We start from the raw sequence: 15715 nt of genomic DNA on the forward strand, positions 1-15715 counted from the left end.
TGATTCCCCCTCTTTGATACAGAGAGACTCCATACACAACATATGTTTTTTTTTGTTTTTTTTTACCTAAACAATCTTATGCTCAAATAAAATAAAGTTCTTATTTTTAAAGGAATTGAGCTTGTGACATTATGTAGTAATTTTGCTGTCAGCTTTCTTCCAGAAGACTAATTTTTTAAAAGTCAATTTCTATATAGGTACCTTGCAGTCTTGGCCACAGAAAGAAAGAAAAGAAAGAAAAAAGCACTGAACACTTGCCGTTCATAAACAGTTAATTAAATCAAATTCTATCATCATCATTTACTCACCCTCAAGTTGTTCCAGACTTGTATTAATGTATTTATATATATATATATATATTTATAAACAATACACACAGAAAATAAGGGGGGAAATAAATTACATTTAAATAAATTGATCTTTATTTTATTTTATTTTAGCGTCAGCAGTAATGACGCATGCGATCGCATTTAATGGCCACTAGATGGCGGTGTGACATACAATAATAATCTCTTGATCCCTCAAACAGATTGTAGCAGCATCTGACTCCAGATCGCTCATGTGAAATCCTGCCAATTAGAAAACACAGCACAGGACGGTTCAATGTGTTCAGCCAGTTTGTTTAGTCAAATGTCCAATGCTTTATAAAAAAAACGAGTCGAGTGAGGAAAAAAATAATGTAATGACGGGAAGACGAGTCTCTGTAATGAGCTTGTGTCTGCGACCCCACAGATCTCCACAGATGGCAGAGGGAGGGTGGAGTTGAGTTGCTCTCCTTCAGCGGACTGATCAATTAAACACATATCCAACCCACAATGCCTGCCTCCTCCAGTATTGACTCATCTGGACTGTCACAGCACACACACTCACACAGATCATTGGATGACACAGATAAACCGATGAAATTATGATCCAGATCCTTTTCGCCATTACTGTGCAAGAACAGAACAAAACACATACAAGCTTTCGGTCAAGGAGCAACTCCAACATCAATCCGCAAAGAGCTTCACGTGTAGGCCTACATGCATCTGATTGGGTGAGATGAGTCATAGTTTCTCATTTTCATCACTCCTTCATCTTCTCTTACTCATAGACAGACACTTAAACACATTTAAAGCCAGAAAAAAAGCAGTGTTTAAGACCAGGAGAACATTCAGCACGTTGGAGGAGGAGGACAAAGACAGAGAGAGAGAGAGAGAGAGAGAGAGAGAGAGAGAGAGAGAGAGAGAGAGAGAGAGAGAGAGAGAGAAGTGAATGATTACAGGGCCTAGGATGGATGAAATTACAGACATGGGTGAACAAACAGCACTTATTTGCTGCTGTTTCTCTCTCTCCTTTTCTCTCTCGTGCTCATTCACAGATACATTTAAAGAGGTTTTGGTGGATTCCCTTTCAAATGTATACAATAGCCTATAAACATCACAATACTGTATATGTTGGATGAAAGCTTGAGAGAGGGAGGAATTGACTGGCAGGACGGGGGAAATGATCTTAACCATTAAAACTCTTGCCAGTAAAGATGTGTGACTCACCCGCTTGATCTAACCAGTGTTGTAACTGTAGAAAGCAAACAGAAGAACAGAGCTGCAGTGAAGATCTCACTCGTTGTTGTCTCTTGACATTATTTTTTGATGATCTTTCTTTAGCATCAAACCAACAAAAACTGAAGTGCTTTCATTCATGCTAAACTCGTCTAAAAAAGCCCATCGAGCCTATATGAATCATATTTGATAGATTAATTTCTAAGGCTTCTAAATTATGAACATGATTGCTAAAAAAAAAAAAAAAGTATACACAATACAGTCTGCCCGGATTGATTATACTTTTTAGTAAGTAAATCCCTTTTAGTATAGTTGTAAAAATGACCTTGAGGTTGTGATAGGCTTACATGTGTATTTTTGCTGTAAATACTAATTTAAGAATAACTGATATTTCAAAATGAACACTTACTGGACTGAAGCAGCTTAAGTCTATTATCAATACATAACTTTTTAGAAAGATCATATTAAAATGTGAGGATCATGTGATACGTCAGGCTTTTGAGGAACGTTTATTTGTTCATCTCAATCATCTTTGTATTGCATTGCATTACATTACATGTTTTGTAATGATCTTTAATGAGCTTTGATCATAAAATTAAGCATTTGGATATAAGAGAGACATAGAGTGACAAATGATATTATGTGCATTTTATGTAATCTTGTAATAAAAAATATTATTGATTTACATTAAAGCTATCAGAATTGCATCTTTTTAGCCATGTAATGCACTACGTTGCATATTTTTGCTCGGTTTTGACCTCTTCGAGTATGAACTCCATTCTCATATCATACAAGCCATAAAAGCATGATGCCTCGGATATCAAATGTTTTTTCTGTAAGTTTTCCATAAATAAATAAAAAAAAGATTTTTCTGAATATATTTCAGCTTTAGGGGTATCACAAATGTTTCTCTTACAGATATGAGATTCAATGGAGACCAAACTGAGACTTTGCATGTGTCTCTTTAAGAATTCCTGATGAGATCAACAAAATAAAAAGAATCCGAGCTATCTAAATTAATTTCTCATTTACTTCTAATGTTTAATTTTAGGAGAAATATCATGAAACCTGCACAAACTTGTCTGAGATCTCCATTAAGTCTAAGTAAAAAAAAATGTACTCTCCACAATCCATTTAAACATAAAGGATCAAGAAACTATTTTTTAAAAATCATTCCAAGCAAAAGCCTCACTCTTAGAAGAAAAGGTTCTATTTTGTGAGGCATTAAACATATAGCTATAGAAATCATTGGATCATTTTATGGATTTTGTTTCAATTAAATAATTTTGTTTTAATTCATTTTTAAACCTATACTTTATCACAATTTTTTTTTTTTTAAATAGTCTGTAAACATGAAAGTATTATGCTATCATGTAATACATTTCTCCATATACTAAATAAACCTTTTGGCATAAAGAGTTCCTTAATATTGAGTTTTTTTTAAAGAAGGTGGGACTAAATTAAATTCAAAGTTAAAATCTTTGAAGGGATCCGGTTTGAAATAACTTTTTAGATCAATGAGGAACATGAGCAGCTTTATTCCCAATACAGATAAAAAATAATAATAATAATAACATAAAACATTAAAGCGTTTGATTCGTGTGAATGTAATTCGAATGTTTAAGAGAGAGCACACGCATCTGATGTGACTTTTGTTGTGTTTGTTTAGTCATTGAACAGGAACATCTCATGTTTGCTGTTTGTTCTTATATTTTAGCTGTGCACTAGTTAAGAAGCAACGTAATCATCAAAAAATTTATGTTCTCATGGTCACTAGTTTCAGATATCAGGTTAATAGTTGCCTATCTCTTCTACTTGATCATATAATCACTGGCCATTGTTGTCAGGCTCTTCCTTCTCTCGTCTCCTGTCTTTTATCAGTCCTTCTTCCCTCTCATCTTCACACGTATCTATGAGATATGCAGGAGTACGAAGCATTCTGGCACTGCACTGTGAGGAAGGTGAGGAGGAGTGGTTCAAGGTGTGATGATGAAGGGAGGAGGGGGAAACAAAACAAAAGAGGTTGAAGAGGAAAGCTGCTTCTGGAATTGTATTGCTTTTTGGAAATGTAAATATATAAACGACTTAAGTTCGGTTTACATTCTAAAAAAGAATGTAAAGCAAACTTCATTATTTTTTTACATGTTGAGAAAGAAATCAATACTTTTATTCAGCAAGGGTGCATTCAGTAAAGGCATTTATAATGTTACAAAAGATTCTGTTAGAAAAAAAAAAATATTTGAACTTTCTATTCATCAAAGTTTCATTCTGGAAAAAAATTATTTGCTGTTTCCACATATATTAAGCAATATAATTATCAACATTCTTTTCAACATTAATAATAAGAACCGTTTCCTGAGCAGCAAATCAGAATGATTTCTGAAGGATCATGTGACACTGAAGACTGGAGTAATGATGCTGAAAAATCAGCTTTGCATCACAGGAATAAATTACACTGTAAAATATATTCAAATAGAAAATGGTTGTTTTAAATTGCAATTATATTTCAGAATTTTTTAAAATGAACAACTGATGAATATTTGCTGAACATCTGATGAAAGATGTCATCATATAGTTTATAGTTTTGTGTTACAACTAATTTTTTGGATTGTTTTCCAGAAATAAACAGACAAACTCTTTAGATAAACGAAATAAATATAAATAAATCATATACTTCTCATTTTAAATATCACAATTTTCACACATTTTGAAGAGGGAATCAGCTTTAAATTGAGCTTAAAAAATACATTGTTTAAGAAAATTACGACTCAATTTACTTTCAAACAGTCTTTCGATATTTCCAAGTGTTGTACATGCAAGAATTAAGTTTAGCTTCTATCTTTCCAAGATTTTAAACAATTATATTATTAATAGTTCACTCTTAAAACCAAAGCTTCCAAAAGGGGGTTTTCATAACAAATCCAGGAGAATCATTTTTGGTTCCTCAAAGAACCTTTCATTGAACAGTTCTTAAAAAGAACCATTTTTTTCTTAGTGTGAAGAGCATTTTAAAGATCTCGAATGTTAAAGGTTCTTCATGGAACCCTAGATGCCAATAAACAACCTTTATTTTTAAGAGAGTTGTTCTCCTCTCCCCCGCTCCCCATCTTTCACTCAGTTTTAGTTGGGAACCTGGGATTCCTTTATTGTTTGAACAGGGTCCTCACATCAAGGCCATGCCTTTAGCTAGGGGCTGTTGCCCTCTGACCTCTCCTGCATTAGGTATGTGCAGCGAGACCTCAAAGAGCTGGAATTCGTCTGAAGTCAAACCTGTGCGCTAACACACAAGAGAAGCACACACACCATGGAGGACCACCGAGGGGCCGGGAAAATGGAGAAAACAACACGTTCAGGAACTCTCTCCATCACACGCGTGCAGAAAAACAAGAGACCTCCTCCATGTCCTGAACTCATCGCCTCACACAAAAACACTGTGATGGATGCTAGTTTTTGTTGTACTGTTTTCATTCTTGTTGAGGTTTTTTTCTATCTACCACATACATGATCGGGTTTTTAAAAAAAAAAAGATTTTCTCGAGACCACAGTGGTGACCGGTGTCCATCCATCATGGGAGACTTCAATGATGGCAATGATTAATTACTCACAGGTCATTGGTTTCTCTAACTGTAGGTTTTCATCATCCTCATCCTCACATTGTCAAGGGGTTTTACTTTAAACAATTATTGTAAGTTTAACTTAAAAAGGAAGTAACCTTGTTGCCTTCAAATTTTAAGTTCATTGAAATTGAAAAATGTAGTGAAGGAGATTGTTTAATCAACAGAAACTCAAAGTATTATGTTATCTGAACCACTTAAACTAAGTTGATTTGACAAAAGAAAACATTTTAAAATTCATTTAAATCCATGTAAATCATAATGTTTAATGTCACAGAAGTGACAAATATATTTCTTAAAAATAATCAGGTTTCATTCACTAAAGTAATGAAGATTGCCCTTTCCTTCTCATGGAAAATTGCATTGCATATCTTATCCATGAATGCTTTAAAAACATTGATTTCACATTCAGATCAGTATAATGTTTTTAGGTTTATTAAATGGCTTTCTAAAGAACTAGAGAATGAAAATATTAAATAAAGTTATCCTGTGATAGACGGTTGAATATGCATTTTTGTTTCTATTGATTGTTTTTTAATTGTTTAATTTAAAATCCAAAGAAATATATAATCATGTATAAGGTGAATAACAGTTAGACTTGATGTGTTAAACATTTTTCATGGAGCAGACTTTTAAGTTACAAAGTAATATTGTACAATTTTATAATTGTTAATGAAAGCAAATTAATAAAGGAATAGCAATTCCTGTGATTATTGAGATCTTCATTACAGAAATGGCTAAATCTTGAACACATGTGTCCTTGCAACTCATTGCTCATTTTGGTGTCCTAAAAATATTGATCTTTTAAAAAGAAAGCTGTAAACAGTAGCCTAATTCAAGTCCATAAGGCTTTTAAATGTTTGGACATGAAAATAACGTTTACATTAAAACAAATAAATCTGAAATATCGCCTATATTAAGATTTAAACATGTTAACAAATAAAAGGTTTGCCATTAACAACACATAAAATAGAAAAGCACTCTTCTGTGGAAGTAATTTTCTATTTCATTCGTTTAATTATAATTTTCAAAACTTCTAAATTAAGAAATTCGATCAAGTGGAACTGTTGTCGCTTGGACAAACATTGGTTTTCGTTTATGTCATGATGCAACAAACAAATTAAAAATGGGTCTGACAATGCCACTGTTCAAACGGACGGAGAGATTGACACGTAAACAACAGACTGAAGATATCTGTCTAATTAGGCTATAGATTTAAACATCTGATCGAGATTACCATTATTTGTCCTACTATTTAAAGCGATTTTCCGTTTTCAGCTCACTTTTTTTTAACCTTCCGTTGTGAAGAGCATACATTTCCCTGCCTGATAAACGGATTTCAGCGACCAAACCGCGTGGATGAACTCTGAAATAATCACAAATCAACGAAAAAATCAGTTGCTTTTCGATGTGATGTTGAACAACTAAAGCGCGCTTGTGTTTTCAAAGATGTGTCAACAAATGTGCGCTTTACATAGACACGCCTCTTCTCAACACACACACACGCACCCGCGCGCGCGCGCACACACACACACACACACACACTGAGGAATGTCAGACAGCTCTGTGACCTTTAATCGCTTTTAAAGATGAGCTCCAATAGTTTTCGATGAATGAAGCGTCAGTTTTATGTCTCAATAGGGGTCATTCATAAATTTAGTTGTTAAAAGAGAAAGAACAGAAATAACTTCATAACGTCGTGGACGTTCATAAAACCCATAACGGAAGTTAACAAATGTTAGGATCTTCATAAAACTCTTAATTAAAATTGGTGAACCTCAACTTCTACGTAAAAAAGGAAATTCATTTTAAATTGAATACGTGTTTTTTAATTAGGCTACAACAAACAATCCAAACGAATATTTGCCTTTCGAGGTTAGGCTATACATTTTTTTTTTGTTATAATGTAGCCTAATTTAAAATTTGAATATATTTATTTAACCTTTAAGACAGTTTCAATTAGGCTACTTGTAAACATGGCAAAAAAAGTTATATGTGGATGACTGTGGTGGACGTTTGGTGTTAAAAGCAGTGTAAGGAAGGATATTTGACAGGAAGTGATAAAACTGTCTGTCATAGACAATCAACAATCACCATTCAACAATTTTCTATATGTCATAATCCTTTGTTAACAAACACGTATGGCTACTTCAATTAGCTCAGTGTTTCTTCCTTATTACAATGTTTAAATTAAAACATTTTAACTAACTGTGTGATTTATACATTTCTGAAATACATAACTTAAGACAGTTACCTCTGATAATAGATCACTCTAAATTGTAAAAGACTCATGCATTTTCTGTAAAGCTGCTTTGAGATGATGTGTATTGTGAAAAGCACTATACAAATAAATGTGAATTGAATAGATCATATCAAATTAATTATAGAAACATATAGAGACTGTGTTTGGACATATAAGGTCCAAACATTTTACTTGTTAGATCAATTAAATGAAATAAAAACAAACAAGCTATTTTCCCTCAATTTTATAGTTATAATATTTAAAAGCAAAAGGGAATGCTTTATAATCAGATTAAACATATGGCTTTATAAAATAAGACAGCTGAAATATTCAAGGCTTTTAAAATGCCTTCCACTGAATGCAAATGACAATCTAATCATTACTAAAAACGCAACAAAGGAAACACAACGAACAAACCAGCAAACACCAAAAATCCATACATTTATTGATCCACCAGTTCTGTGACGTCACCACGCGTCCGTCTTTTGTGGGCTCTGCTGTGATACCGAGGCTGTGGGCTGAATAGCAGGTATGTCGAGGGATCTGGGTGGTATGTAGAGAGCAGAGCAGTGGCCTGGCGCCACACGGATATGCAGAAACCTGAGACCCTGAGCAGTGGCTCTGAACTCTGACATCTGGGAATTCTGTGGATGCTGACCTCTGAGGGGCAGAGGTCACCTGGGGGTCCACCAGTTTCCTTTCTGGGAAGGGGAGAGCGAGCAAGACAGAGAACGAGGGGAGGAAGCCATAAGAGGGGTTATTGACTATAGTCTGAAGAGAGGAAAGGTTGATGATGCCCGAGCCTGCACATCTGGCAATAATGCTGGATTTCTTATTATTTACATTTCCATTGAAGGAAGCATTTCCTGCACCTTGGTGAAAAGAGAGATTGAGTGTCCTGTGAGAGCACACATGTGTGTGTATTGAGAGCAAACGTTGAGGTGATTGAACAGTCATGACGTTATGGTTAATTTTTTGACTGCAAAAAAACAGAGGCAGATGGGGAAAGTTGTCATAATAAATTGATTAAATTAAATTATTAGTTTTAAAACTGACATGCTCTGAAATATATATATAAAAGAGTTGCCGCCTTAAAATTTTAATTACAATCAATTTAATTAAATCACATTACTGACTTTATTTTGTTGAGTTAGAGAAAGAACACGTTGTCATAACTTATTGATTATATAATTTTTTACAGTGTATATAAATGACAACAATAAAACAAACTCTTTACAATGTTCCATTTGTTAGTTGTTAACAATGACAAATACTGCTAAAGCACTTGTTCATCTTAATGTTAATTTCAATTTTTTTTTGTTTTTTGTTGATTTTTACATCAAGTTATCAGTTGAGATTATTATTTAATGGACCTGACCTAACAATGAACAGATCTATTTATATTAACTAACAAAGATGAATAAATAATGTAACAAATGTAAAGCACGTTGTTAGTTAATACAATAATCAGTGGCTATAAAACTATTAACGTTTTATTTTCTTTGTGACAATGCAATCCTTGATTTTTTTAAATAGCTTGATAAAATTATTTTTATATCCAATAATATGGACTACTTTTCAGAATCATGCATTGCATAAATGGTAAAAAAAAAAAAAAAAAAGAACAAAATCAATTAAATTTTAGAATAAGTATAAATACCTTTTTCATGCATCTACAAAAACAAGTAAGCATCCATCAAGACTTGACTTAATAGATTATCTATATCTATAAATACCTAGAATATTCAATGTAAAGTGCTTTGATTGTGTTTACATATTGCCAAAGCATTATACACAAAACAAATAATGACAAAATACAAAATATAAGAACAAAATATACTAATTTACAGTTAACAGTAACAACAATAATAAAAAAACAACATTAAAATAAGGTGCTAAGTAATTAATAAAATATATAGATCAAGAAAAAAATATTGTAACAATGATGGTTTCTAATTTGATTATATTAAAATATACTGAATATTTAAAGAAGGATATAATGCATGAGAGTTTCCAGAGATATAGTGAAAGCGCATGACATGCTCCTGCATTAATGTGTTTGTGTTTGAACGTCACTTAACTCTAAAAAGCTCTCCAGTTCCTGCTATAACACTTTACAGTGTACAGAGGCTCTGTGCCACCCACCCAGCTGGAATGTCATGCATGCAATTAGGAGAGATTGTAGCAGGAGTTGGGGGGCTGGGACGGGACGGGACGGGGGGTGGGGGTATGGCAAGGAGCTGCATGGAGCCTGCCTGAAGAGTCAGAGAGAGGGGGTGGAAATAAAGGCAGAGGGGGGGGGGGGGGGAAGAAACAGGCGAGGTGAAGAGAGGAACACACCGGCTTCTCACAACCTCACAGTTCCTTCCCCTCACGGTCATCAATACCCATCAATGGGAATCGGCCCCCAGTCAATAGACGATCCCTTGCAGGAGAGAGAGAGAGAGAGAGAGAGAGAGAGAGAGAGAGAGAGAGAGAGAGAGAGAGAGAGAGAGAGAGAGAGAGCAGCCACATGCTACATTAACAAACGGAAGGAAATGTATGAATCAAAGAGGAAAGAGGGAGAGAGAGAGAGAGAGAGAGAGAGAGAGAGAGAGAGAGAGAGAGAGAGAGAGAGAGAGAGAAAGAAAGAGAGAGAAAAGATCAATGCTGACAACAACCACCGAAATGAAGTCAATGTGTTTGAGTCATTGCTATAGCTTTCACCAAAAACAGAAACTACTAAACCTGTCTCTTGATTTTTATACAGATCTAATGTTTAAAATTAATATTATTAGCAAAGAAGAATGCATTGAAAAATAAATAAATAAGCAAATCAGCTCTGAGAATTTTCTGTAATTTAGGTGCATTTGATGTTATCAATACATTCACATTGTTTTATATTTGCTGCTAACCTGTTTAAAATGCTAAATCACTGGTGTCATTAGATGTTAAATGTGATTCAGCAACAAAGGATAAATTGAAACCCAATTTTCTTTTGGTAACACCTTGGTGACGTATTTTACACAGTACTACATGTACTAGTGATAAAAAATAAATTATGCATAATTTTGAGTAACTAGCCCTAAACCAAATCATAACTCTGTAAGTACATGTAGATAAATAATATTACTCAAGAGTAATTACAATGTAACAACATCACCTTAAAATAAAGTGAAACATTTCCTCTTTTTCTATAATTATTATTAATCATTTTTAAGGTATGCTAAATATATAAATGTGGTTGATACACATTTCAGAACACAAAAGCTTTTTTTATGTTGAACTGTAAAGCCTCTGTTTTACATTTACTTCTTTATTTATTGATTCCAATCAGATTTAGTCTGGTCACACATATTTATATTTAATGCAATCAGTAATAAATTCCACTATCCCTCTAAAATACAACACAGCAGTTTTGTTATGATTTACAATGTTGTTTTCTTTATTGACAGCTAAACTGTTGCTCCACAAAGACACACATCCAGAAAGATATATCAAAACTTTTCATTATTTTATTACAAACATTTTATTTGATGTCAAATATTTAGTTTTAGCTTTTAATATGTTTGTTTGAACATACAAATTTCAAGAAAAACTTAAGAGTAAAGGGACATACTGTGAGAATCTGTTAGTTATTTGTGTGGTGAAATCCAACATAAATGTTTGAATGAAAAGAACTGTACATGTAATTAGTTTAAGCTGAGAGAAGTGCAGTAATTGTGTGTAGCCTACATTTAAAAATAATTTGCCAATATCTGTCCGTAACCAAATATATTGGAATGATGTTTGTATAGATTTACATTATAAAACATTAATAATGAAGCCGTGTGAATGAACAGAAAATTACACGCGCAAATGACCCTTTATCAAACACACGTGAGAGTTTACTCCTTTAGCTGGGACGTAGGCGTGTCCAGCAGGGTTTGGGACGCGTCACATGATCACTAAAGAGGCGGAGATTGGGCTATCTATATTTTTCTCTCTTCCTCTCTGAACGATGTGACATGGGTGGATGAATAGGAATGATTTATTAATTTATTAATATACACAGAAAGAACTACAATTTTAAAAAGTTTTAACTATATTAACATCTTGAACGTGGTTTAAAATATTTTAGCAAAATAATTAGATTTGATTGAATAAAATAGCCTATAAGTTCAGTTTATCAACAAACTAAAAAAATAGCCTATTGGTCTCGGATTTTCTTAAATCCTATTTTAGTTGTTGTTCGTTTAAAGGTAGCCTACATAAATAGGCTACTTATAAATTAAAATCCATATAAATGGTTAGGTTACTAGTGTAAACTCTTGCTTGTGTGTGCGCGCGCGCGTTCCGTGTTTTTAAAGTTCGAGCGCGTGGCATTCTGTATTCCGCCTCGAGATCACATGGACACAAAGGGCAGCACGTGCAAATCGAACAAAACAAGAACACCGGCTATATATTAACCGCTGCATGCGAGCAAGTAGAGGTTGTGAAGTGTATGCAAATTTGTGCTCGCTATTTTGCTAATGTGAATACAGCCAAATGGTTTGGGTTGATTTTCGACATACCATGATTTATAGGCTAGCCTACCCAGTAAATACAACGTTCCTTTAGTCAAACTAGTTATTTCAGAAGCAATTCCTAATATTCTATAGGCCTATAGGAACTAAATATTTGTATATTTATTGTAAACAGGCTATAAACATTCCTCTTTTAATAAAGGTGCATCAAACTTCTGCTTGCGATTTGCTCCCTATACTCTAAACAAACACACACATGCAGCGCACTAAGAAGGTTTAGCTGATATAGGCCCTTTCGTGTGTGTGTGTGTGTGTGTGTGTGTTATAGAAGGGGAGAGGGAGAGGAGGGTGTCCCTCTTGATACGTCCGCTGCATACTGAATTCACGCTCTGCTTTGGATCAAACGCTCTCTGCCGATTAGCTACACAATCAGGTCCCGCAGTAAACGGGGAGAGTAAGACAGAGAGAGGCGGTTCTTTTCCGCCGGACAATGCCATTATTTAAGCTCCATTGGCCAGGAATGCCGGATTTTACAGGCCGCTGCCCTCCTCTAGGCGTCAACCAAAGGGCCTCGACTGTGGGGCCCTCTCTCTCTCTCTCTCTCTCTCGGGTCACCATATCTATCCCGGAGACATATAGCTTTCTCAGTGCATTCCACAGTTGCTTCTCTATGCTGTCGTCTCATGAGAGGCTAAAAATCAGCAGGTCCGTCAAATTCTTACTAAGCTTTAGGCTCACCAACGAAAAATATGATTTTTTTCTTTCTTTTCAGACTTATTGCTGTATATATAATCGTACAGAAAATAAATATGTATAAATATTTAATTTGACTGGCAAAACAAATCAGAAACATAAGAAGAACTTTTCAATAGGCTACTGAAATGTGAAACATTTTTTCGATGTTTTTATGGACGTGACTTTTCCTTGCATTCATAGAAATCCTTAAGGAATGCTAACGGCATTTCTGTCATTTTGAATTCTATCTCCGGTTTCAAAGACAAGGAGGCTTAAGATAGTTTAAAATGCATGTTGAGCTGTTTTAACTGAAAGCAACTTGCACTGACATATCCTATCTAAAAATATGTCAGTGCCATGTTATGTCTCAAGATGCACACTATAATGTTTTTTCCAAGGCATGATTATAAAAGCTACTTAAATGTCCCAATTGAACTAAAACCTAATCCCGGTTTAATCTAAACTCTGTCTGTGAAACCAGTCCTAAATAAGGCCCTGTTTAATAAACTAAAATGTTAATAAACTAAAATGTATTTTTCTGCTTTTCCACCCAGCATTTTAGTTTCTATGCAATATAATATTTTTATTCTTACAGGATTAGTTCTAAACGATGACTATAGTTCCATTCGAATTCGTTTAGGATTTTGGACTTGCTACGTATAGGCTATTCTTTAAAGTATAGCCTACAGTTCATAATAAACATTTCTAAAATGTTACATTGTTTTTGTTGATGTGGCATGAAATGTACAAACCGTTTTCATGCAATCTCCTACTTTATAACTACAACTCATGTAGTTTTTCTATCTAGCATAAGAAGAAATTTGTGAATGGAGAGCAGAATTTGAGCGTTCATTGTTAAACTAAAACTATACGGTGACGCTTCACTCAGAGGAGCCAATCGCTGGCCTCACAAGACAGTTAAATGCCTTTGACTTCAACCAATGGTTCTACAAGCGGCAAAGACTAGCGCAGAAACGGGCCAATCGCAAAGACTCATGCAAATGAAGAATTTGCTTCAGCAAGAGCTGAATGTCAACTAGTCAAAGATGGAGTCTTGAGCAAAGAGGGCCATTGGCTTGCCATGGATAAATTACGGTTTTGATTTTTTAGACCATGAGGGGAAAGAATGCGCGAGCGCGACAAGATGGCACTATATTAAGCTGGAGGAATGCGAAGATATTTGAAGAAATTCGCGCGTCTTGCCTTGCAACCCTTCGGTCCAACTTTTTCTCTTTTTGTCGGTGTCTTCTGCTTTCAAGGATTGTCCCTCCCTTGGCCAGGTACCATTCATGAAATTTAGTGGGTCCTCTTTCTGTTTGTGAGTAGCATCCGGGTGATTTGGTAGAAATGGCGGGAGCTCAGGGGCAAAAACGACAACGTTGAGTCGGCTTGGGTGGGGAGAACGACGAATGGGGGTGCCAGAGAGAGAGAAGCCCCCGAACATGGCTGTAGTTAGAAATGTGAAGAGCGCGCGCGCTGCATGGTGAGGATATCAAGAGGGCATCGCATTTGAGAAGTCTTGTCTGTCAGCCTGTCAGTCAGTTAGAGCAGAGGAAACAATCTCCTTTCTTTCTCTTCTATTGTCACCAGTGTTGATCTGTTGCAGCAACTGCTTGGGCATTTAGTCCGAGGAAGCCATGCAACTTCACCATATTCTCAAGAAGCCAATGATTAACTTGCAAAAGGCTCTGGGAAAACCTAGTCTGTATTTTCCACGTGTTTTTTTCTTCCCCTACACAGATCAACAACTGTAAAATAATAGCTTTTGGGAATAAAATATTCTGCGAGCTCACAAGTAGAAGCACGATGAGCCACTTTTTGAAAAAATTGCAGCTTAAGGTTTGAAGTCTACATAAACTGAAAATGTAGGCTACATTTTTATTTATTTATTGCAATATGCTACTCATATTTTGATGCAAATGCTGTGTTTACGGTTAGTAGGAGCATACATTCCTGAATACATTGAAATCAAAGCTTTTTGTGTGCGTTTACAGTGCCATCCTTGTTGCGAGAAAAAAAAAATCCTGTAATGTATGTAATTAATGCGTAAAATTGTACTGGAGGCTTGCACGAGGTTGTGTATAAATGTGTGATTTTTAGCTCGTCATTTAAAGTATAAGTTGTATAGTTCGAATCACTCTCAGCCAAATATAAATGTTTATTTTTAGGTAACATTAAAAATGTCCCTGTGTTTTTCCTCTCTCCAAGTGTCCAAAAGCACTGTTAATGTATGCATTGAAAATAACAACCTTAAGGAGCTCCCGCCCCCTCACCTTGTCCCCTAACCAGGGGGGTTTCAAATTGCCACTTTGGCAAAGGGGACAAGAATAATACGAATTATACGAAGGTTCCTCGTTCTGTATCGCGGAATGTGCTCTTTGCCCTATATTTTCCTCCTCTTCCTTCGTATCTCACTCCAAAGCAGTGTTCATCGTTATTTGCTGTTGAAATTGTTTGACAAATATGTGGAAACTATTGCTGTTAAATGTACATGCTAATTCGGAGATTGTGCCACGTTCTGCTTGTCTTCTTTAATTACACGTGTGTTGTTTTCCTCAGCCTATAATAGCAGCCTCATTTGGGAGGTTTTGAGATGTTTTTAATTTATTACAATTATTTTCTGCCCTCCAGTGCTCTTTATTTTTCTTAGACTTCAGCGTATAGGAAACATGAATTGCTTTAATTGTTCAAATATCCCAGGCATCTCGTGGACTCGCTCTGTGTGGGGCATGTGTCATTTTGATAAATGCAGTTTAAAGCACATCACACCATTATTTATAACAACCCTGTGTTCAGTTTCTTTACTGTTGTTGACCAGGGCCCTTTTTCTGTTGTACTACTGTGCAGTCAGATGAGCAGTGCAATATTAAAAGGGCATTGGCTGACAAAAAAAGAGGAAAGAAAGAAAAGTAACCTCCACCCCTCCCCTAAGCTTTCAAGTTCTCCCACCCTCAGTTCGTCTACATTTCATGATTGATATAACAGGTGTAATGAATTGATTCTATAAAGAAACGTATTATGATGTGAAAATGGCGTTGCGGCTCTATAGGCTACCTAATGCTGCACGAGCTCCAGTAAAATAAAACGAAGCGAAATACG

The sequence above is a fragment of the Phoxinus phoxinus genome (assembly GCF_949152265.1).
Source record: "Phoxinus phoxinus genome assembly, chromosome: 3".
NCBI classification, from domain to species: domain Eukaryota; kingdom Metazoa; phylum Chordata; class Actinopteri; order Cypriniformes; family Leuciscidae; genus Phoxinus; species Phoxinus phoxinus.